Source organism: Quercus robur, chromosome 5, assembly GCF_932294415.1.
Source record: "Quercus robur chromosome 5, dhQueRobu3.1, whole genome shotgun sequence".
NCBI lineage: Eukaryota > Viridiplantae > Streptophyta > Magnoliopsida > Fagales > Fagaceae > Quercus > Quercus robur.
The window spans coordinates 32,801,200-32,815,998 of record NC_065538.1 but is presented as its reverse complement, the minus strand read 5'-3'; the positions used below and the strand labels follow the sequence as shown (position 1 = coordinate 32,815,998).

At 52.5% G+C, this 14,799-nt stretch overlaps 42 non-coding genes across 42 annotated transcripts; all 42 read left to right on the top strand.

The window, feature by feature from the left end:
* Positions 1-12: 12 nt before the first annotated feature.
* On the top strand, positions 13-131 carry LOC126732281 (5S ribosomal RNA). The gene has a single exon (XR_007659458.1). It is a non-coding gene; the product is annotated as a 5S ribosomal RNA (ribosomal RNA).
* Positions 132-368: 237 nt separating this feature from the next.
* On the top strand, positions 369-487 carry LOC126730690 (5S ribosomal RNA). Its single transcript, XR_007657953.1, has one exon. It is a non-coding gene; the product is annotated as a 5S ribosomal RNA (ribosomal RNA).
* A 237-nt stretch (positions 488-724) lies between these two features.
* Positions 725-843, top strand: LOC126732279 (5S ribosomal RNA). Its single transcript, XR_007659456.1, has one exon. It is a non-coding gene; the product is annotated as a 5S ribosomal RNA (ribosomal RNA).
* Positions 844-1,080: 237 nt separating this feature from the next.
* Positions 1,081-1,199, top strand: LOC126730563 (5S ribosomal RNA). Its single transcript, XR_007657833.1, has one exon. It is a non-coding gene; the product is annotated as a 5S ribosomal RNA (ribosomal RNA).
* A 237-nt stretch (positions 1,200-1,436) lies between these two features.
* Positions 1,437-1,555, top strand: LOC126730571 (5S ribosomal RNA). The gene has a single exon (XR_007657840.1). It is a non-coding gene; the product is annotated as a 5S ribosomal RNA (ribosomal RNA).
* Positions 1,556-1,792: 237 nt separating this feature from the next.
* Positions 1,793-1,911, top strand: LOC126732278 (5S ribosomal RNA). Its single transcript, XR_007659455.1, has one exon. It is a non-coding gene; the product is annotated as a 5S ribosomal RNA (ribosomal RNA).
* A 237-nt stretch (positions 1,912-2,148) lies between these two features.
* On the top strand, positions 2,149-2,267 carry LOC126731524 (5S ribosomal RNA). The gene has a single exon (XR_007658769.1). It is a non-coding gene; the product is annotated as a 5S ribosomal RNA (ribosomal RNA).
* A 237-nt stretch (positions 2,268-2,504) lies between these two features.
* Positions 2,505-2,623, top strand: LOC126732277 (5S ribosomal RNA). The gene has a single exon (XR_007659454.1). It is a non-coding gene; the product is annotated as a 5S ribosomal RNA (ribosomal RNA).
* Positions 2,624-2,859: 236 nt separating this feature from the next.
* On the top strand, positions 2,860-2,978 carry LOC126732276 (5S ribosomal RNA). The gene has a single exon (XR_007659453.1). It is a non-coding gene; the product is annotated as a 5S ribosomal RNA (ribosomal RNA).
* Positions 2,979-3,215: 237 nt separating this feature from the next.
* LOC126730770 (5S ribosomal RNA) lies at positions 3,216-3,334 on the top strand. The gene has a single exon (XR_007658033.1). It is a non-coding gene; the product is annotated as a 5S ribosomal RNA (ribosomal RNA).
* A 236-nt stretch (positions 3,335-3,570) lies between these two features.
* Positions 3,571-3,689, top strand: LOC126732275 (5S ribosomal RNA). The gene has a single exon (XR_007659452.1). It is a non-coding gene; the product is annotated as a 5S ribosomal RNA (ribosomal RNA).
* Positions 3,690-3,926: 237 nt separating this feature from the next.
* LOC126732273 (5S ribosomal RNA) lies at positions 3,927-4,045 on the top strand. The gene has a single exon (XR_007659451.1). It is a non-coding gene; the product is annotated as a 5S ribosomal RNA (ribosomal RNA).
* Positions 4,046-4,281: 236 nt separating this feature from the next.
* Positions 4,282-4,400, top strand: LOC126732272 (5S ribosomal RNA). The gene has a single exon (XR_007659450.1). It is a non-coding gene; the product is annotated as a 5S ribosomal RNA (ribosomal RNA).
* Positions 4,401-4,637: 237 nt separating this feature from the next.
* LOC126732271 (5S ribosomal RNA) lies at positions 4,638-4,756 on the top strand. Its single transcript, XR_007659449.1, has one exon. It is a non-coding gene; the product is annotated as a 5S ribosomal RNA (ribosomal RNA).
* Positions 4,757-4,992: 236 nt separating this feature from the next.
* Positions 4,993-5,111, top strand: LOC126732270 (5S ribosomal RNA). The gene has a single exon (XR_007659448.1). It is a non-coding gene; the product is annotated as a 5S ribosomal RNA (ribosomal RNA).
* Positions 5,112-5,348: 237 nt separating this feature from the next.
* On the top strand, positions 5,349-5,467 carry LOC126732269 (5S ribosomal RNA). Its single transcript, XR_007659447.1, has one exon. It is a non-coding gene; the product is annotated as a 5S ribosomal RNA (ribosomal RNA).
* Positions 5,468-5,703: 236 nt separating this feature from the next.
* On the top strand, positions 5,704-5,822 carry LOC126732267 (5S ribosomal RNA). The gene has a single exon (XR_007659445.1). It is a non-coding gene; the product is annotated as a 5S ribosomal RNA (ribosomal RNA).
* Positions 5,823-6,059: 237 nt separating this feature from the next.
* Positions 6,060-6,178, top strand: LOC126732266 (5S ribosomal RNA). Its single transcript, XR_007659444.1, has one exon. It is a non-coding gene; the product is annotated as a 5S ribosomal RNA (ribosomal RNA).
* Positions 6,179-6,414: 236 nt separating this feature from the next.
* On the top strand, positions 6,415-6,533 carry LOC126732265 (5S ribosomal RNA). Its single transcript, XR_007659443.1, has one exon. It is a non-coding gene; the product is annotated as a 5S ribosomal RNA (ribosomal RNA).
* A 237-nt stretch (positions 6,534-6,770) lies between these two features.
* On the top strand, positions 6,771-6,889 carry LOC126730748 (5S ribosomal RNA). The gene has a single exon (XR_007658011.1). It is a non-coding gene; the product is annotated as a 5S ribosomal RNA (ribosomal RNA).
* Positions 6,890-7,126: 237 nt separating this feature from the next.
* LOC126731270 (5S ribosomal RNA) lies at positions 7,127-7,245 on the top strand. Its single transcript, XR_007658522.1, has one exon. It is a non-coding gene; the product is annotated as a 5S ribosomal RNA (ribosomal RNA).
* A 237-nt stretch (positions 7,246-7,482) lies between these two features.
* LOC126730817 (5S ribosomal RNA) lies at positions 7,483-7,601 on the top strand. The gene has a single exon (XR_007658081.1). It is a non-coding gene; the product is annotated as a 5S ribosomal RNA (ribosomal RNA).
* Positions 7,602-7,838: 237 nt separating this feature from the next.
* On the top strand, positions 7,839-7,957 carry LOC126732264 (5S ribosomal RNA). The gene has a single exon (XR_007659442.1). It is a non-coding gene; the product is annotated as a 5S ribosomal RNA (ribosomal RNA).
* Positions 7,958-8,194: 237 nt separating this feature from the next.
* LOC126730769 (5S ribosomal RNA) lies at positions 8,195-8,313 on the top strand. Its single transcript, XR_007658032.1, has one exon. It is a non-coding gene; the product is annotated as a 5S ribosomal RNA (ribosomal RNA).
* Positions 8,314-8,549: 236 nt separating this feature from the next.
* Positions 8,550-8,668, top strand: LOC126732263 (5S ribosomal RNA). The gene has a single exon (XR_007659441.1). It is a non-coding gene; the product is annotated as a 5S ribosomal RNA (ribosomal RNA).
* A 237-nt stretch (positions 8,669-8,905) lies between these two features.
* On the top strand, positions 8,906-9,024 carry LOC126732262 (5S ribosomal RNA). Its single transcript, XR_007659440.1, has one exon. It is a non-coding gene; the product is annotated as a 5S ribosomal RNA (ribosomal RNA).
* Positions 9,025-9,260: 236 nt separating this feature from the next.
* LOC126732261 (5S ribosomal RNA) lies at positions 9,261-9,379 on the top strand. The gene has a single exon (XR_007659439.1). It is a non-coding gene; the product is annotated as a 5S ribosomal RNA (ribosomal RNA).
* A 237-nt stretch (positions 9,380-9,616) lies between these two features.
* LOC126731327 (5S ribosomal RNA) lies at positions 9,617-9,735 on the top strand. Its single transcript, XR_007658576.1, has one exon. It is a non-coding gene; the product is annotated as a 5S ribosomal RNA (ribosomal RNA).
* Positions 9,736-9,972: 237 nt separating this feature from the next.
* Positions 9,973-10,091, top strand: LOC126732260 (5S ribosomal RNA). The gene has a single exon (XR_007659438.1). It is a non-coding gene; the product is annotated as a 5S ribosomal RNA (ribosomal RNA).
* A 236-nt stretch (positions 10,092-10,327) lies between these two features.
* On the top strand, positions 10,328-10,446 carry LOC126732259 (5S ribosomal RNA). Its single transcript, XR_007659437.1, has one exon. It is a non-coding gene; the product is annotated as a 5S ribosomal RNA (ribosomal RNA).
* Positions 10,447-10,683: 237 nt separating this feature from the next.
* Positions 10,684-10,802, top strand: LOC126730768 (5S ribosomal RNA). The gene has a single exon (XR_007658031.1). It is a non-coding gene; the product is annotated as a 5S ribosomal RNA (ribosomal RNA).
* Positions 10,803-11,038: 236 nt separating this feature from the next.
* LOC126732257 (5S ribosomal RNA) lies at positions 11,039-11,157 on the top strand. The gene has a single exon (XR_007659436.1). It is a non-coding gene; the product is annotated as a 5S ribosomal RNA (ribosomal RNA).
* Positions 11,158-11,394: 237 nt separating this feature from the next.
* On the top strand, positions 11,395-11,513 carry LOC126731389 (5S ribosomal RNA). Its single transcript, XR_007658636.1, has one exon. It is a non-coding gene; the product is annotated as a 5S ribosomal RNA (ribosomal RNA).
* Positions 11,514-11,749: 236 nt separating this feature from the next.
* Positions 11,750-11,868, top strand: LOC126732255 (5S ribosomal RNA). The gene has a single exon (XR_007659434.1). It is a non-coding gene; the product is annotated as a 5S ribosomal RNA (ribosomal RNA).
* Positions 11,869-12,105: 237 nt separating this feature from the next.
* On the top strand, positions 12,106-12,224 carry LOC126732254 (5S ribosomal RNA). Its single transcript, XR_007659433.1, has one exon. It is a non-coding gene; the product is annotated as a 5S ribosomal RNA (ribosomal RNA).
* A 236-nt stretch (positions 12,225-12,460) lies between these two features.
* On the top strand, positions 12,461-12,579 carry LOC126732253 (5S ribosomal RNA). Its single transcript, XR_007659432.1, has one exon. It is a non-coding gene; the product is annotated as a 5S ribosomal RNA (ribosomal RNA).
* A 237-nt stretch (positions 12,580-12,816) lies between these two features.
* Positions 12,817-12,935, top strand: LOC126730747 (5S ribosomal RNA). Its single transcript, XR_007658010.1, has one exon. It is a non-coding gene; the product is annotated as a 5S ribosomal RNA (ribosomal RNA).
* A 237-nt stretch (positions 12,936-13,172) lies between these two features.
* Positions 13,173-13,291, top strand: LOC126731269 (5S ribosomal RNA). Its single transcript, XR_007658521.1, has one exon. It is a non-coding gene; the product is annotated as a 5S ribosomal RNA (ribosomal RNA).
* A 237-nt stretch (positions 13,292-13,528) lies between these two features.
* On the top strand, positions 13,529-13,647 carry LOC126730815 (5S ribosomal RNA). Its single transcript, XR_007658079.1, has one exon. It is a non-coding gene; the product is annotated as a 5S ribosomal RNA (ribosomal RNA).
* Positions 13,648-13,884: 237 nt separating this feature from the next.
* On the top strand, positions 13,885-14,003 carry LOC126732252 (5S ribosomal RNA). Its single transcript, XR_007659431.1, has one exon. It is a non-coding gene; the product is annotated as a 5S ribosomal RNA (ribosomal RNA).
* Positions 14,004-14,240: 237 nt separating this feature from the next.
* Positions 14,241-14,359, top strand: LOC126731713 (5S ribosomal RNA). The gene has a single exon (XR_007658955.1). It is a non-coding gene; the product is annotated as a 5S ribosomal RNA (ribosomal RNA).
* A 236-nt stretch (positions 14,360-14,595) lies between these two features.
* On the top strand, positions 14,596-14,714 carry LOC126732251 (5S ribosomal RNA). Its single transcript, XR_007659430.1, has one exon. It is a non-coding gene; the product is annotated as a 5S ribosomal RNA (ribosomal RNA).
* The last annotated feature ends 85 nt before the right edge of the window (positions 14,715-14,799 follow it).

Genomic DNA, 14,799 nt, shown 5'->3' with positions numbered 1-14,799 from the left:
GCTTATGCTGATGGGTGCGATCATACCAACACTAATGCACCGGATCCCATCAGAACTCCGCAGTTAAGCGTGTTTGGGCGAGAGTAGTACTAGGATGGGTGACCTCCTGGGAAGTCCTCGTGTTGCACCCCTCTCTTTTTCTTCGGATTTTTTTTTTTTTTGTCGCCGGGCTTACCGTTTACGGCGGTCCAGCACGCTCGCTTCGTAGGCTTAGTCTGCCCCAGGCCAAAAATACGAGCCGCTGATCTCGTTTTGGGTGCTAATTTGGTGGCGGCGATCTGGAAATGCCCTCGGGCTGCAGCTCCCTGGTGTTAGAGTGCATCGCTGCATTCGGATCCTTTATAAGGATTTAACGCGCTTATGCTGATGGGTGCGATCATACCAACACTAATGCACCGGATCCCATCAGAACTCCGCAGTTAAGCGTGTATGGGCGAGAGTAGTACTAGGATGGGTGACCTCCTGGGAAGTCCTCGTGTTGCACCCCTCTCTTTTTCTTCGGATTTTTTTTTTTTTTGTCGCCGGGCTTACCGTTTACGGCGGTCCAGCACGCTCGCTTCGTAGGCTTAGTCTGCCCCAGGCCAAAAATACGAGCCGCTGAACTCGTTTTGGGTGCTAATTTGGTGGCGGCGATCTGGAAATGCCCTCGGGCTGCAGCTCCCTGGTGTTAGAGTGCATCGCTTCATTCGGATCCTTTATAATGATTTAACGCGCTTATGCTGATGGGTGCGATCATACCAACACTAATGCACCGGATCCCATCAGAACTCCGCAGTTAAGCGTGTTTGGGCGAGAGTAGTACTAGGATGGGTGACCTCCTGGGAAGTCCTCGTGTTGCACCCCTCTCTTTTTCTTCGGATTTTTTTTTTTTTTGTCGCCGGGCTTACCGTTTACGGCGGTCCAGCACGCTCGCTTCGTAGGCTTAGTCTGCCCCAGGCCAAAAATACGAGCCGCTGATCTCGTTTTGGGTGCTAATTTGGTGGCGGCGATCTGGAAATGCCCTCGGGCTGCAGCTCCCTGGTGTTAGAGTGCATCGCTGCATTCGGATCCTTTATAAGGATTTAACGCGCTTATGCTGATGGGTGCGATCATACCAACACTAATGCACCGGATCCCATCAGAACTCCGCAGTTAAGCGTGTTTGGGCGAGAGTAGTACTAGGATGGGTGACCTCTTGGGAAGTCCTCGTGTTGCACCCCTCTCTTTTTCTTCGGATTTTTTTTTTTTTTGTCGCCGGGCTTACCGTTTACGGCGGTCCAGCACGCTCGCTTCGTAGGCTTAGTCTGCCCCAGGCCAAAAATACGAGCCGCTGAACTCATTTTGGGTGCTAATTTGGTGGCGGCGATCTGGAAATGCCCTCGGGCTGCAGCTCCCTGGTGTTAGAGTGCATCGCTTCATTCGGATCCTTTATAATGATTTAACGCGCTTATGCTGATGGGTGCGATCATACCAACACTAATGCACCGGATCCCATCAGAACTCCGCAGTTAAGCGTGTCTGGGCGAGAGTAGTACTAGGATGGGTGACCTCCTGGGAAGTCCTCGTGTTGCACCCCTCTCTTTTTCTTCGGATTTTTTTTTTTTTTGTCGCCGGGCTTACCGTTTATGGCGGTCCAGCACGCTCGCTTCGTAGGCTTAGTCTGCCCCAGGCCAAAAATACGAGCCGCTGATCTCGTTTTGGGTGCTAATTTGGTGGCGGCGATCTGGAAATGCCCTCGGGCTGCAGCTCCCTGGTGTTAGAGTGCATCGCTGCATTCGGATCCTTTATAAGGATTTAACGCGCTTATGCTGATGGGTGCGATCATACCAACACTAATGCACCGGATCCCATCAGAACTCCGCAGTTAAGCGTGTTTGGGCGAGAGTAGTACTAGGATGGGTGACCTCCTGGGAAGTCCTCGTGTTGCACCCCTCTCTTTTTCTTCGGATTTTTTTTTTTTTTGTTGCCGGGCTTACCGTTTACGGCGGTCCAGCACGCTCGCTTCGTAGGCTTAGTCTGCCCCAGGCCAAAAATACGAGCCGCTGAACTCGTTTTGGGTGCTAATTTGGTGGCGGCGATCTGGAAATGCCCTCGGGCTGCAGCTCCCTGGTGTTAGAGTGCATCGCTGCATTCGGATCCTTTATAAGGATTTAACGCGCTTATGCTGATGGGTGCGATCATACCAACACTAATGCACCGGATCCCATCAGAACTCCGCAGTTAAGCGTGTCTAGGCGAGAGTAGTACTAGGATGGGTGACCTCCTGGGAAGTCCTCGTGTTGCACCCCTCTCTTTTTCTTCGGATTTTTTTTTTTTTTGTCGCCGGGCTTACCGTTTACGGCGGTCCAGCACGCTCGCTTCGTAGGCTTTGTCTGCCCCAGGCCAAAAATACGAGCCGCTGATCTCGTTTTGGGTGCTAATTTGGTGGTGGCGATCTGGAAATGCCCTCGGGCTGCAGCTCCCTGGTGTTAGAGTGCATCGCTGCATTCGGATCCTTTATAAGGATTTAACGCGCTTATGCTGATGGGTGCGATCATACCAACACTAATGCACCGGATCCCATCAGAACTCCGCAGTTAAGCGTGTTTGGGCGAGAGTAGTACTAGGATGGGTGACCTCCTGGGAAGTCCTCGTGTTGCACCCCTCTCTTTTTCTTCGGATTTTTTTTTTTTTGTCGCCGGGCTTACCGTTTACGGCGGTCCAGCACGCTCGCTTCGTAGGCTTAGTCTGCCCCAGGCCAAAAATACGAGCCGCTGAACTCGGTTTGGGTGCTAATTTGGTGGCGGCGATCTGGAAATGCCCTCGGGCTGCAGCTCCCTGGTGTTAGAGTGCATCGCTGCATTCGGATCCTTTATAAGGATTTAACGCGCTTATGCTGATGGGTGCGATCATACCAACACTAATGCACCGGATCCCATCAGAACTCCGCAGTTAAGCGTGTTTGGGCGAGAGTAGTACTAGGATGGGTGACCTCCTGGGAAGTCCTCGTGTTGCACCCCTCTCTTTTTCTTCGGATTTTTTTTTTTTTTGTCGCCGGGCTTACCGTTTACGGCGGTCCAGCACGCTCGCTTCGTAGGCTTAGTCTGCCCCAGGCCAAAAATACGAGCCGCTGATCTCGTTTTGGGTGCTAATTTGGTGGCGGCGATCTGGAAATGCCCTCGGGCTGCAGCTCTCTGGTGTTAGAGTGCATCGCTGCATTCGGATCCTTTATAAGGATTTAACGCGCTTATGCTGATGGGTGCGATCATACCAACACTAATGCACCGGATCCCATCAGAACTCCGCAGTTAAGCGTGTTTGGACGAGAGTAGTACTAGGATGGGTGACCTCCTGGGAAGTCCTCGTGTTGCACCCCTCTCTTTTTCTTCGGATTTTTTTTTTTTGGTCGCCGGGCTTATCGTTTACGGCGGTCCAGCACGCTCGCTTCGTAGGCTTAGTCTGCCCCAGGCCAAAAATACGAGCCGCTGAACTCGTTTTGGGTGCTAATTTGGTGGCGGCGATCTGGAAATGCCCTCGGGCTGCAGCTCCCTGGTGTTAGAGTGCATCGCTGCATTCGGATCCTTTATAAGGATTTAACGCGCTTATGCTGATGGGTGCGATCATACCAACACTAATGCACCGGATCCCATCAGAACTCCGCAGTTAAGCGTGTTTGGGCGAGAGTAGTACTAGGATGGGTGACCTCCTGGGAAGTCCTCGTGTTGCACCCCTCTCTTTTTCTTCGGATTTTTTTTTTTTTTGTCGCCGGGCTTACCGTTTACGGCGGTCCAGCACGCTCGCTTCGTAGGCTTAGTCTGCCCCAGGCCAAAAATACGAGCCGCTGATCTCGTTTTGGGTGCTAATTTGGTGGCGGCGATCTGGAAATGCCCTCGGGCTGCTGCTCCCTGGTGTTAGAGTGCATCGCTGCATTCGGATCCTTTATAAGGATTTAACGCGCTTATGCTGATGGGTGCGATCATACCAACACTAATGCACCGGATCCCATCAGAACTCCGCAGTTAAGCGTGTTTGGGCGAGAGTAGTACTAGGATGGGTGACCTCCTGGGAAGTCCTCGTGTTGCACCCCCCTCTTTTTCTTCGGATTTTTTTTTTTTTGTCGCCGGGCTTACCGTTTACGGCGGTCCAGCACGCTCGCTTCGTAGGCTTAGTCTGCCCCAGGCCAAAAATACGAGCCGCTGAACTCGTTTTGGGTGCTAATTTGGTGGCGGCGATCTGGAAATGCCCTCGGGCTGCAGCTCCCTGGTGTTAGAGTGCATCGCTGCATTCGGATCCTTTATAAGGATTTAACGCGCTTATGCTGATGGGTGCGATCATACCAACACTAATGCACCGGATCCCATCAGAACTCCGCAGTTAAGCGTGTTTGGGCGAGAGTAGTACTAGGATGGGTGACCTCCTGGGAAGTCCTCGTGTTGCACCCCTCTCTTTTTCTTCGGATTTTTTTTTTTTTTGTCGCCGGGCTTACCGTTTACGGCGGTCCAGCACGCTCGCTTCGTAGGCTTAGTCTGCCCCAGGCCAAAAATACGAGCCGCTGATCTCGTTTTGGGTGCTAATTTGGTGGCGGCGATCTGGAAATGCCCTCGGGCTGCTGCTCCCTGGTGTTAGAGTGCATCGCTGCATTCGGATCCTTTATAAGGATTTAACGCGCTTATGCTGATGGGTGCGATCATACCAACACTAATGCACCGGATCCCATCAGAACTCCGCAGTTAAGCGTGTTTGGGCGAGAGTAGTACTAGGATGGGTGACCTCCTGGGAAGTCCTCGTGTTGCACCCCCCTCTTTTTCTTTGGATTTTTTTTTTTTTGTCGCCGGGCTTACCGTTTACGGCGGTCCAGCACGCTCGCTTCGTAGGCTTAGTCTGCCCCAGGCCAAAAATACGAGCCGCTGAACTCGTTTTGGGTGCTAATTTGGTGGCGGCGATCTGGAAATGCCCTCGGGCTGCAGCTCCCTGGTGTTAGAGTGCATCGCTGCATTCGGATCCTTTATAAGGATTTAACGCGCTTATGCTGATGGGTGCGATCATACCAACACTAATGCACCGGATCCCATCAGAACTCCGCAGTTAAGCGTGTTTGGGCGAGAGTAGTACTAGGATGGGTGACCTCCTGGGAAGTCCTCGTGTTGCACCCCTCTCTTTTTCTTCGGATTTTTTTTTTTTTTGTCGCCGGGCTTACCGTTTACGGCGGTCCAGCACGCTCGCTTCGTAGGCTTAGTCTGCCCCAGGCCAAAAATACGAGCCGCTGATCTCGTTTTGGGTGCTAATTTGGTGGCGGCGATCTGAAAATGCCCTCGGGCTGCTGCTCCCTGGTGTTAGAGTGCATCGCTGCATTCGGATCCTTTATAAGGATTTAACGCGCTTATGCTGATGGGTGCGATCATACCAACACTAATGCACCGGATCCCATCAGAACTCCGCAGTTAAGCGTGTTTGGGCGAGAGTAGTACTAGGATGGGTGACCTCCTGGGAAGTCCTCGTGTTGCACCCCCCTCTTTTTCTTCGGATTTTTTTTTTTTTGTCGCCGGGCTTACCGTTTACGGCGGTCCAGCACGCTCGCTTCGTAGGCTTAGTCTGCCCCAGGCCAAAAATACGAGCCGCTGAACTCGTTTTGGGTGCTAATTTGGTGGCGGCGATCTGGAAATGCCCTCGGGCTGCAGCTCCCTGGTGTTAGAGTGCATCGCTGCATTCGGATCCTTTATAAGGATTTAACGCGCTTATGCTGATGGGTGCGATCATACCAACACTAATGCACCGGATCCCATCAGAACTCCGCAGTTAAGCGTGTTTGGGCGAGAGTAGTACTAGGATGGGTGACCTCCTGGGAAGTCCTCGTGTTGCACCCCTCTCTTTTTCTTCGGATTTTTTTTTTTTTTGTCGCCGGGCTTACCGTTTACGGCGGTCCAGCACGCTCGCTTCGTAGGCTTAGTCTGCCCCAGGCCAAAAATACGAGCCGCTGATCTCGTTTTGGGTGCTAATTTGGTGGCGGCGATCTGGAAATGCCCTCGGGCTGCTGCTCCCTGGTGTTAGAGTGCATCGCTGCATTCGGATCCTTTATAAGGATTTAACGCGCTTATGCTGATGGGTGCGATCATACCAACACTAATGCACCGGATCCCATCAGAACTCCGCAGTTAAGCGTGTTTGGGCGAGAGTAGTACTAGGATGGGTGACCTCCTGGGAAGTCCTCGTGTTGCACCCCCCTCTTTTTCTTTGGATTTTTTTTTTTTTGTCGCCGGGCTTACCGTTTACGGCGGTCCAGCACGCTCGCTTCGTAGGCTTAGTCTGCCCCAGGCCAAAAATACGAGCCGCTGAACTCGTTTTGGGTGCTAATTTGGTGGCGGCGATCTGGAAATGCCCTCGGGCTGCAGCTCCCTGGTGTTAGAGTGCATCGCTGCATTCGGATCCTTTATAAGGATTTAACGCGCTTATGCTGATGGGTGCGATCATACCAACACTAATGCACCGGATCCCATCAGAACTCCGCAGTTAAGCGTGTTTGGGCGAGAGTAGTACTAGGATGGGTGACCTCCTGGGAAGTCCTCGTGTTGCACCCCTCTCTTTTTCTTCGGATTTTTTTTTTTTTTGTCGCCGGGCTTACCGTTTACGGCGGTCCAGCACGCTCGCTTCGTAGGCTTAGTCTGCCCCAGGCCAAAAATACGAGCCGCTGATCTCGTTTTGGGTGCTAATTTGGTGGCGGCGATCTGGAAATGCCCTCGGGCTGCAGCTCCCTGGTGTTAGAGTGCATCGCTGCATTCGGATCCTTTATAAGGATTTAACGCGCTTATGCTGATGGGTGCGATCATACCAACACTAATGCACCGGATCCCATCAGAACTCCGCAGTTAAGCGTGTTTGGGCGAGAGTAGTACTAGGATGGGTGACCTCCAGGGAAGTCCTCGTGTTGCACCCCTCTCTTTTTCTTCGGATTTTTTTTTTTTTTGTCGCCGGGCTTACCGTTTACGGCGGTCCAGCACGCTCGCTTCGTAGGCTTAGTCTGCCCCAGGCCAAAAATACGAGCCGCTGATCTCGTTTTGGGTGCTAATTTGGTGGCGGCGATCTGGAAATGCCCTCGGGCTGCAGCTCCCTGGTGTTAGAGTGCATCGCTGCATTCGGATCCTTTATAAGGATTTAACGCGCTTATGCTGATGGGTGCGATCATACCAACACTAATGCACCGGATCCCATCAGAACTCCGCAGGTAAGCGTGTTTGGGCGAGAGTAGTACTAGGATGGGTGACCTCCTGGGAAGTCCTCGTGTTGCACCCCTCTCTTTTTCTTCGGATTTTTTTTTTTTTTGTCGCCGGGCTTACCGTTTACGGCGGTCCAGCACGCTCGCTTCGTAGGCTTAGTCTGCCCCAGGCCAAAAATACGAGCCGCTGAACTCGTTTTGGGTGCTAATTTGGTGGCGGCGATCTGGAAATGCCCTCGGGCTGCAGCTCCCTGGTGTTAGAGTGCATCGCAGCATTCGGATCCCTTATAAGGATTTAACGCGCTTATGCTGATGGGTGCGATCATACCAACACTAATACACCGGATCCCATCAGAACTCCGCAGTTAAGCGTGTTTGGGCGAGAGTAGTACTAGGATGGGTGACCTCCAGGGAAGTCCTCGTGTTGCACCCCTCTCTTTTTCTTCGGATTTTTTTTTTTTTTGTCGCCGGGCTTACCGTTTACGGCGGTCCAGCACGCTCGCTTCGTAGGCTTAGTCTGCCCCAGGCCAAAAATACGAGCCGCTGAACTCGTTTTGGGTGCTAATTTGGTGGCGGCGATCTGGAAATGCCCTCGGGCTGCAGCTCCCTGGTGTTAGAGTGCATCGCTGCATTCGGATCCTTTATAAGGATTTAACGCGCTTATGCTGATGGGTGCGATCATACCAACACTAATGCACCGGATCCCATCAGAACTCCGCAGTTAAGCGTGTTTGGGCGAGAGTAGTACTAGGATGGGTGACCTCCTGGGAAGTCCTCGTGTTGCACCCCTCTCTTTTTCTTCGGATTTTTTTTTTTTTTGTCGCCGGGCTTACCGTTTACGGCGGTCCAGCACGCTCGCTTCGTAGGCTTAGTCTGCCCCAGGCCAAAAATACGAGCCGCTGATCTCGTTTTGGGTGCTAATTTGGTGGCGGCGATCTGGAAATGCCCTCGGGCTGCAGCTCCCTGGTGTTAGAGTGCATCGCTGCATTCGGATCCTTTATAAGGATTTAACGCGCTTATGCTGATGGGTGCGATCATACCAACACTAATGCACCGGATCCCATCAGAACTCCGCAGTTAAGCGTGTTTGGACGAGAGTAGTACTAGGATGGGTGACCTCCTGGGAAGTCCTCGTGTTGCACCCCTCTCTTTTTCTTCGGATTTTTTTTTTTTGGTCGCCGGGCTTATCGTTTACGGCGGTCCAGCACGCTCGCTTCGTAGGCTTAGTCTGCCCCAGGCCAAAAATACGAGCCGCTGAACTCGTTTTGGGTGCTAATTTGGTGGCGGCGATCTGGAAATGCCCTCGGGCTGCAGCTCCCTGGTGTTAGAGTGCATCGCTGCATTCAGATCCTTTATAAGGATTTAACGCGCTTATGCTGATGGGTGCGATCATACCAACACTAATGCACCGGATCCCATCAGAACTCCGCAGTTAAGCGTGTTTGGGCGAGAGTAGTACTAGGATGGGTGACCTCCTGGGAAGTCCTCGTGTTGCACCCCTCTCTTTTTCTTCGGATTTTTTTTTTTTTTTTCGCCGGGCTTACCGTTTACGGCGGTCCAGCACGCTCGCTTCGTAGGCTTAGTCTGCCCCAGGCCAAAAATACGAGCCGCTGATCTCGTTTTGGGTGCTAATTTGGTGGCGGCGATCTGGAAATGCCCTCGGGCTGCTGCTCCCTGGTGTTAGAGTGCATCGCTGCATTCGGATCCTTTATAAGGATTTAACGCGCTTATGCTGATGGGTGCGATCATACCAACACTAATGCACCGGATCCCATCAGAACTCCGCAGTTAAGCGTGTTTGGGCGAGAGTAGTACTAGGATGGGTGACCTCCTGGGAAGTCCTCGTGTTGCACCCCCCTCTTTTTCTTCAGATTTTTTTTTTTTTGTCGCCGGGCTTACCGTTTACGGCGGTCCAGCACGCTCGCTTCGTAGGCTTAGTCTGCCCCAGGCCAAAAATACGAGCCGCTGAACTCGGTTTGGGTGCTAATTTGGTGGCGGCGATCTGGAAATGCCCTTGGGCTGCAGCTCCCTGGTGTTAGAGTGCATCGCTGCATTCGGATCCTTTATAAGGATTTAACGCGCTTATGCTGATGGGTGCGATCATACCAACACTAATGCACCGGATCCCATCAGAACTCCGCAGTTAAGCGTGTTTGGGCGAGAGTAGTACTAGGATGGGTGACCTCCTGGGAAGTCCTCGTGTTGCACCCCTCTCTTTTTCTTCGGATTTTTTTTTTTTTTGTCGCCGGGCTTACCGTTTACGGCGGTCCAGCACGCTCGCTTCGTAGGCTTAGTCTGCCCCAGGCCAAAAATACGAGCCGCTGATCTCGTTTTGGGTGCTAATTTGGTGGCGGCGATCTGGAAATGCCCTCGGGCTGCAGCTCCCTGGTGTTAGAGTGCATCGCTGCATTCGGATCCTTTATAAGGATTTAACGCGCTTATGCTGATGGGTGCGATCATACCAACACTAATGCACCGGATCCCATCAGAACTCCGCAGTTAAGCGTGTTTGGGCGAGAGTAGTACTAGGATGGGTGACCTCCTGGGAAGTCCTCGTGATGCACCCCTCTCTTTTTCTTCGGATTTTTTTTTTTTTTGTCGCCGGGCTTACCGTTTACGGCGGTCCAGCACGCTCGCTTCGTAGGCTTAGTCTGCCCCAGGCCAAAAATACGAGCCGCTGATCTCGTTTTGGGTGCTAATTTGGTGGCGGCGATCTGGAAATGCCCTCGGGCTGCTGCTCCCTGGTGTTAGAGTGCATCGCTGCATTCGGATCCTTTATAAGGATTTAACGCGCTTATGCTGATGGGTGCGATCATACCAACACTAATGCACCGGATCCCATCAGAACTCCGCAGTTAAGCGTGTTTGGGCGAGAGTAGTACTAGGATGGGTGACCTCCTGGGAAGTCCTCGTGTTGCACCCCCCTCTTTTTCTTCGGATTTTTTTTTTTTTGTCGCCGGGCTTACCGTTTACGGCGGTCCAGCACGCTCGCTTCGTAGGCTTAGTCTGCCCCAGGCCAAAAATACGAGCCGCAGAACTCGGTTTGGGTGCTAATTTGGTGGCGGCGATCTGGAAATGCCCTCGGGCTGCAGCTCCCTGGTGTTAGAGTGCATCGCTGCATTCGGATCCTTTATAAGGATTTAACGCGCTTATGCTGATGGGTGCGATCATACCAACACTAATGCACCGGATCCCATCAGAACTCCGCAGTTAAGCGTGTTTGGGCGAGAGTAGTACTAGGATGGGTGACCTCCTGGGAAGTCCTCGTGTTGCACCCCTCTCTTTTTCTTCGGATTTTTTTTTTTTTTGTCGCCGGGCTTACCGTTTACGGCGGTCCAGCACGCTCGCTTCGTAGGCTTAGTCTGCCCCAGGCCAAAAATACGAGCCGCTGATCTCGTTTTGGGTGCTAATTTGGTGGCGGCGATCTGGAAATGCCCTCGGGCTGCAGCTCCCTGGTGTTAGAGTGCATCGCTGCATTCGGATCCTTTATAAGAATTTAACGCGCTTATGCTGATGGGTGCGATCATACCAACACTAATGCACCGGATCCCATCAGAACTCCGCAGTTAAGCGTGTTTGGACGAGAGTAGTACTAGGATGGGTGACCTCCTGGGAAGTCCTCGTGTTGCACCCCTCTCTTTTTCTTCGGATTTTTTTTTTTTGGTCGCCGGGCTTATCGTTTACGGCGGTCCAGCACGCTCGCTTCGTAGGCTTAGTCTGCCCCAGGCCAAAAATACGAGCCGCTGAACTCGTTTTGGGTGCTAATTTGGTGGCGGCGATCTGGAAATGCCCTCGGGCTGCAGCTCCCTGGTGTTAGAGTGCATCGCTGCATTCGGATCCTTTATAAGGATTTAACGCGCTTATGCTGATGGGTGCGATCATACCAACACTAATGCACCGGATCCCATCAGAACTCCGCAGTTAAGCGTGTTTGGGCGAGAGTAGTACTAGGATGGGTGACCTCCTGGGAAGTCCTCGTGTTGCACCCCTCTCTTTTTCTTCGGATTTTTTTTTTTTTTGTCGCCGGGCTTACCGTTTACGGCGGTCCAGCACGCTCGCTTCGTAGGCTTAGTCTGCCCCAGGCCAAAAATACGAGCCGCTGATCTCGTTTTGGGTGCTAATTTGGTGGCGGCGATCTGGACATGCCCTCGGGCTGCTGCTCCGTGGTGTTAGAGTGCATCGCTGCATTCGGATCCTTTATAAGGATTTAACGCGCTTATGCTGATGGGTGCGATCATACCAACACTAATGCACCGGATCCCATCAGAACTCCGCAGTTAAGCGTGTTTGGGCGAAAGTAGTACTAGGATGGGTGACCTCCTGGGAAGTCCTCGTGTTGCACCCCCCTCTTTTTCTTCGGATTTTTTTTTTTTTGTCGCCGGGCTTACCGTTTACGGCGGTCCAGCACGCTCGCTTCGTAGGCTTAGTCTGCCCCAGGCCAAAAATACGAGCCGCTGAACTCGTTTTGGGTGCTAATTTGGTGGCGGCGATCTGGAAATGCCCTCGGGCTGCAGCTCCCTGGTGTTAGAGTGCATCGCTGCATTCGGATCCTTTATAAGGATTTAACGCGCTTATGCTGATGGGTGCGATCATACCAACACTAATGCACCGGATCCCATCAGAACTCCGCAGTTAAGCGTGTTTGGGCGAGAGTAGTACTAGGATGGGTGACCTCCTGGGAAGTCCTCGTGTTGCACCCCTCTCTTTTTCTTCGGATTTTTTTTTTTTTTGTCGCCGGGCTTACCGTTTACGGCGGTCCAGCACGCTCGCTTCGTAGGCTTAGTCTGCCCCAGGCCAAAAATACGAGCCGCTGATCTCGTTTTGGGTGCTAATTTGGTGGCGGCGATCTGGAAATGCCCTCGGGCTGCTGCTCCCTGGTGTTAGAGTGCATCGCTGCATTCGGATCCTTTATAAGGATTTAACGCGCTTATGCTGATGGGTGCGATCATACCAACACTAATGCACCGGATCCCATCAGAACTCCGCAGTTAAGCGTGTTTGGGCGAGAGTAGTACTAGGATGGGTGACCTCCTGGGAAGTCCTCGTGTTGCACCCCCCTCTTTTTCTTTGGATTTTTTTTTTTTTGTCGCCGGGCTTACCGTTTACGGCGGTCCAGCACGCTCGCTTCGTAGGCTTAGTCTGCCCCAGGCCAAAAATACGAGCCGCTGAACTCGTTTTGGGTGCTAATTTGGTGGCGGCGATCTGGAAATGCCCTCGGGCTGCAGCTCCCTGGTGTTAGAGTGCATCGCTGCATTCGGATCCTTTATAAGGATTTAACGCGCTTATGCTGATGGGTGCGATCATACCAACACTAATGCACCGGATCCCATCAGAACTCCGCAGTTAAGCGTGTTTGGGCGAGAGTAGTACTAGGATGGGTGACCTCCTGGGAAGTCCTCGTGTTGCACCCCTCTCTTTTTCTTCGGATTTTTTTTTTTTTTGTCGCCGGGCTTACCGTTTACGGCGGTCCAGCACGCTCGCTTCGTAGGCTTAGTCTGCCCCAGGCCAAAAATACGAGCCGCTGATCTCGTTTTGGGTGCTAATTTGGTGGCGGCGATCTGGAAATGCCCTCGGGCTGCAGCTCCCTGGTGTTAGAGTGCATCGCTGCATTCGGATCCTTTATAAGGATTTAACGCGCTTATGCTGATGGGTGCGATCATACCAACACTAATGCACCGGATCCCATCAGAACTCCGCAGTTAAGCGTGTTTGGGCGAGAGTAGTACTAGGATGGGTGACCTCCAGGGAAGTCCTCGTGTTGCACCCCTCTCTTTTTCTTCGGATTTTTTTTTTTTTTGTCGCCGGGCTTACCGTTTACGGCGGTCCAGCACGCTCGCTTCGTAGGCTTAGTCTGCCCCAGGCCAAAAATACGAGCCGCTGATCTCGTTTTGGGTGCTAATTTGGTGGCGGCGATCTGGAAATGCCCTCGGGCTGCAGCTCCCTGGTGTTAGAGTGCATCGCTGCATTCGGATCCTTTATAAGGATTTAACGCGCTTATGCTGATGGGTGCGATCATACCAACACTAATGCACCGGATCCCATCAGAACTCCGCAGGTAAGCGTGTTTGGGCGAGAGTAGTACTAGGATGGGTGACCTCCTGGGAAGTCCTCGTGTTGCACCCCTCTCTTTTTCTTCGGATTTTTTTTTTTTTTGTCGCCGGGCTTACCGTTTACGGCGGTCCAGCACGCTCGCTTCGTAGGCTTAGTCTGCCCCAGGCCAAAAATACGAGCCGCTGAACTCGTTTTGGGTGCTAATTTGGTGGCGGCGATCTGGAAATGCCCTCGGGCTGCAGCTCCCTGGTGTTAGAGTGCATCGCTGCATTCGGATCCCTTATAAGGATTTAACGCGCTTATGCTGATGGGTGCGATCATACCAACACTAATACACCGGATCCCATCAGAACTCCGCAGTTAAGCGTGTTTGGGCGAGAGTAGTACTAGGATGGGTGACCTCCAGGGAAGTCCTCGTGTTGCACCCCTCTCTTTTTCTTCGGATTTTTTTTTTTTTTGTCGCCGGGCTTACCGTTTACGGCGGTCCAGCACGCTCGCTTCGTAGGCTTAGTCTGCCCCAGGCCAAAAATACGAGCCGCTGAACTCGTTTTGGGTGCTAATTTGGTGGCGGCGATCTGGAAATGCCCTCGGGCTGCAGCTCCCTGGTGTTAGAGTGCATCGCTGCATTCGGATCCTTTATAAGGATTTAACGCGCTTATGCTGATGGGTGCGATCATACCAACACTAATGCACCGGATCCCATCAGAACTCCGCAGTTAAGCGTGTTTGGGCGAGAGTAGTACTAGGATGGGTGACCTCCTGGGAAGTCCTCGTGTTGCACCCCTCTCTTTTTCTTCGGATTTTTTTTTTTTTTGTCGCCGGGCTTACCGTTTACGGCGGTCCAGCACGCTCGCTTCGTAGGCTTAGTCTGCCCCAGGCCAAAAATACGAGCCGCTGATCTCGTTTTGGGTGCTAATTTGGTGGCGGCGATCTGGAAATGCCCTCGGGCTGCAGCTCCCTGGTGTTAGAGTGCATCGCTGCATTCGGATCCTTTATAAGGATTTAACGCGCTTATGCTGATGGGTGCGATCATACCAACACTAATGCACCGGATCCCATCAGAACTCCGCAGTTAAGCGTGTTTGGAAGAGAGTAGTACTAGGATGGGTGACCTCCTGGGAAGTCCTCGTGTTGCACCCCTCTCTTTTTCTTCGGATTTTTTTTTTTTGGTCGCCGGGCTTATCGTTTACGGCGGTCCAGCACGCTCGCTTCGTAGGCTTAGTCTGCCCCAGGCCAAAAATACGAGCCGCTGAACTCGTTTTGGGTGCTAATTTGGTGGCGGCGATCTGGAAATGCCCTCGGGCTGCAGCTCCCTGGTGTTAGAGTGCATCGCTGCATTCGGATCCTTTATAAGGATTTAACGCGCTTATGCTGATGGGTGCGATCATACCAACACTAATGCACCGGATCCCATCAGAACTCCGCAGTTAAGCGTGTTTGGGCGAGAGTAGTACTAGGATGGGTGACCTCCTGGGAAGTCCTCGTGTTGCACCCCTCTCTTTTTCTTCGGATTTTTTTTTTTTTTGTCGCCGGGCTTACCGTTTACGGCGGTCCAGCACGCTCGCTTCGTAGGCTTAGTC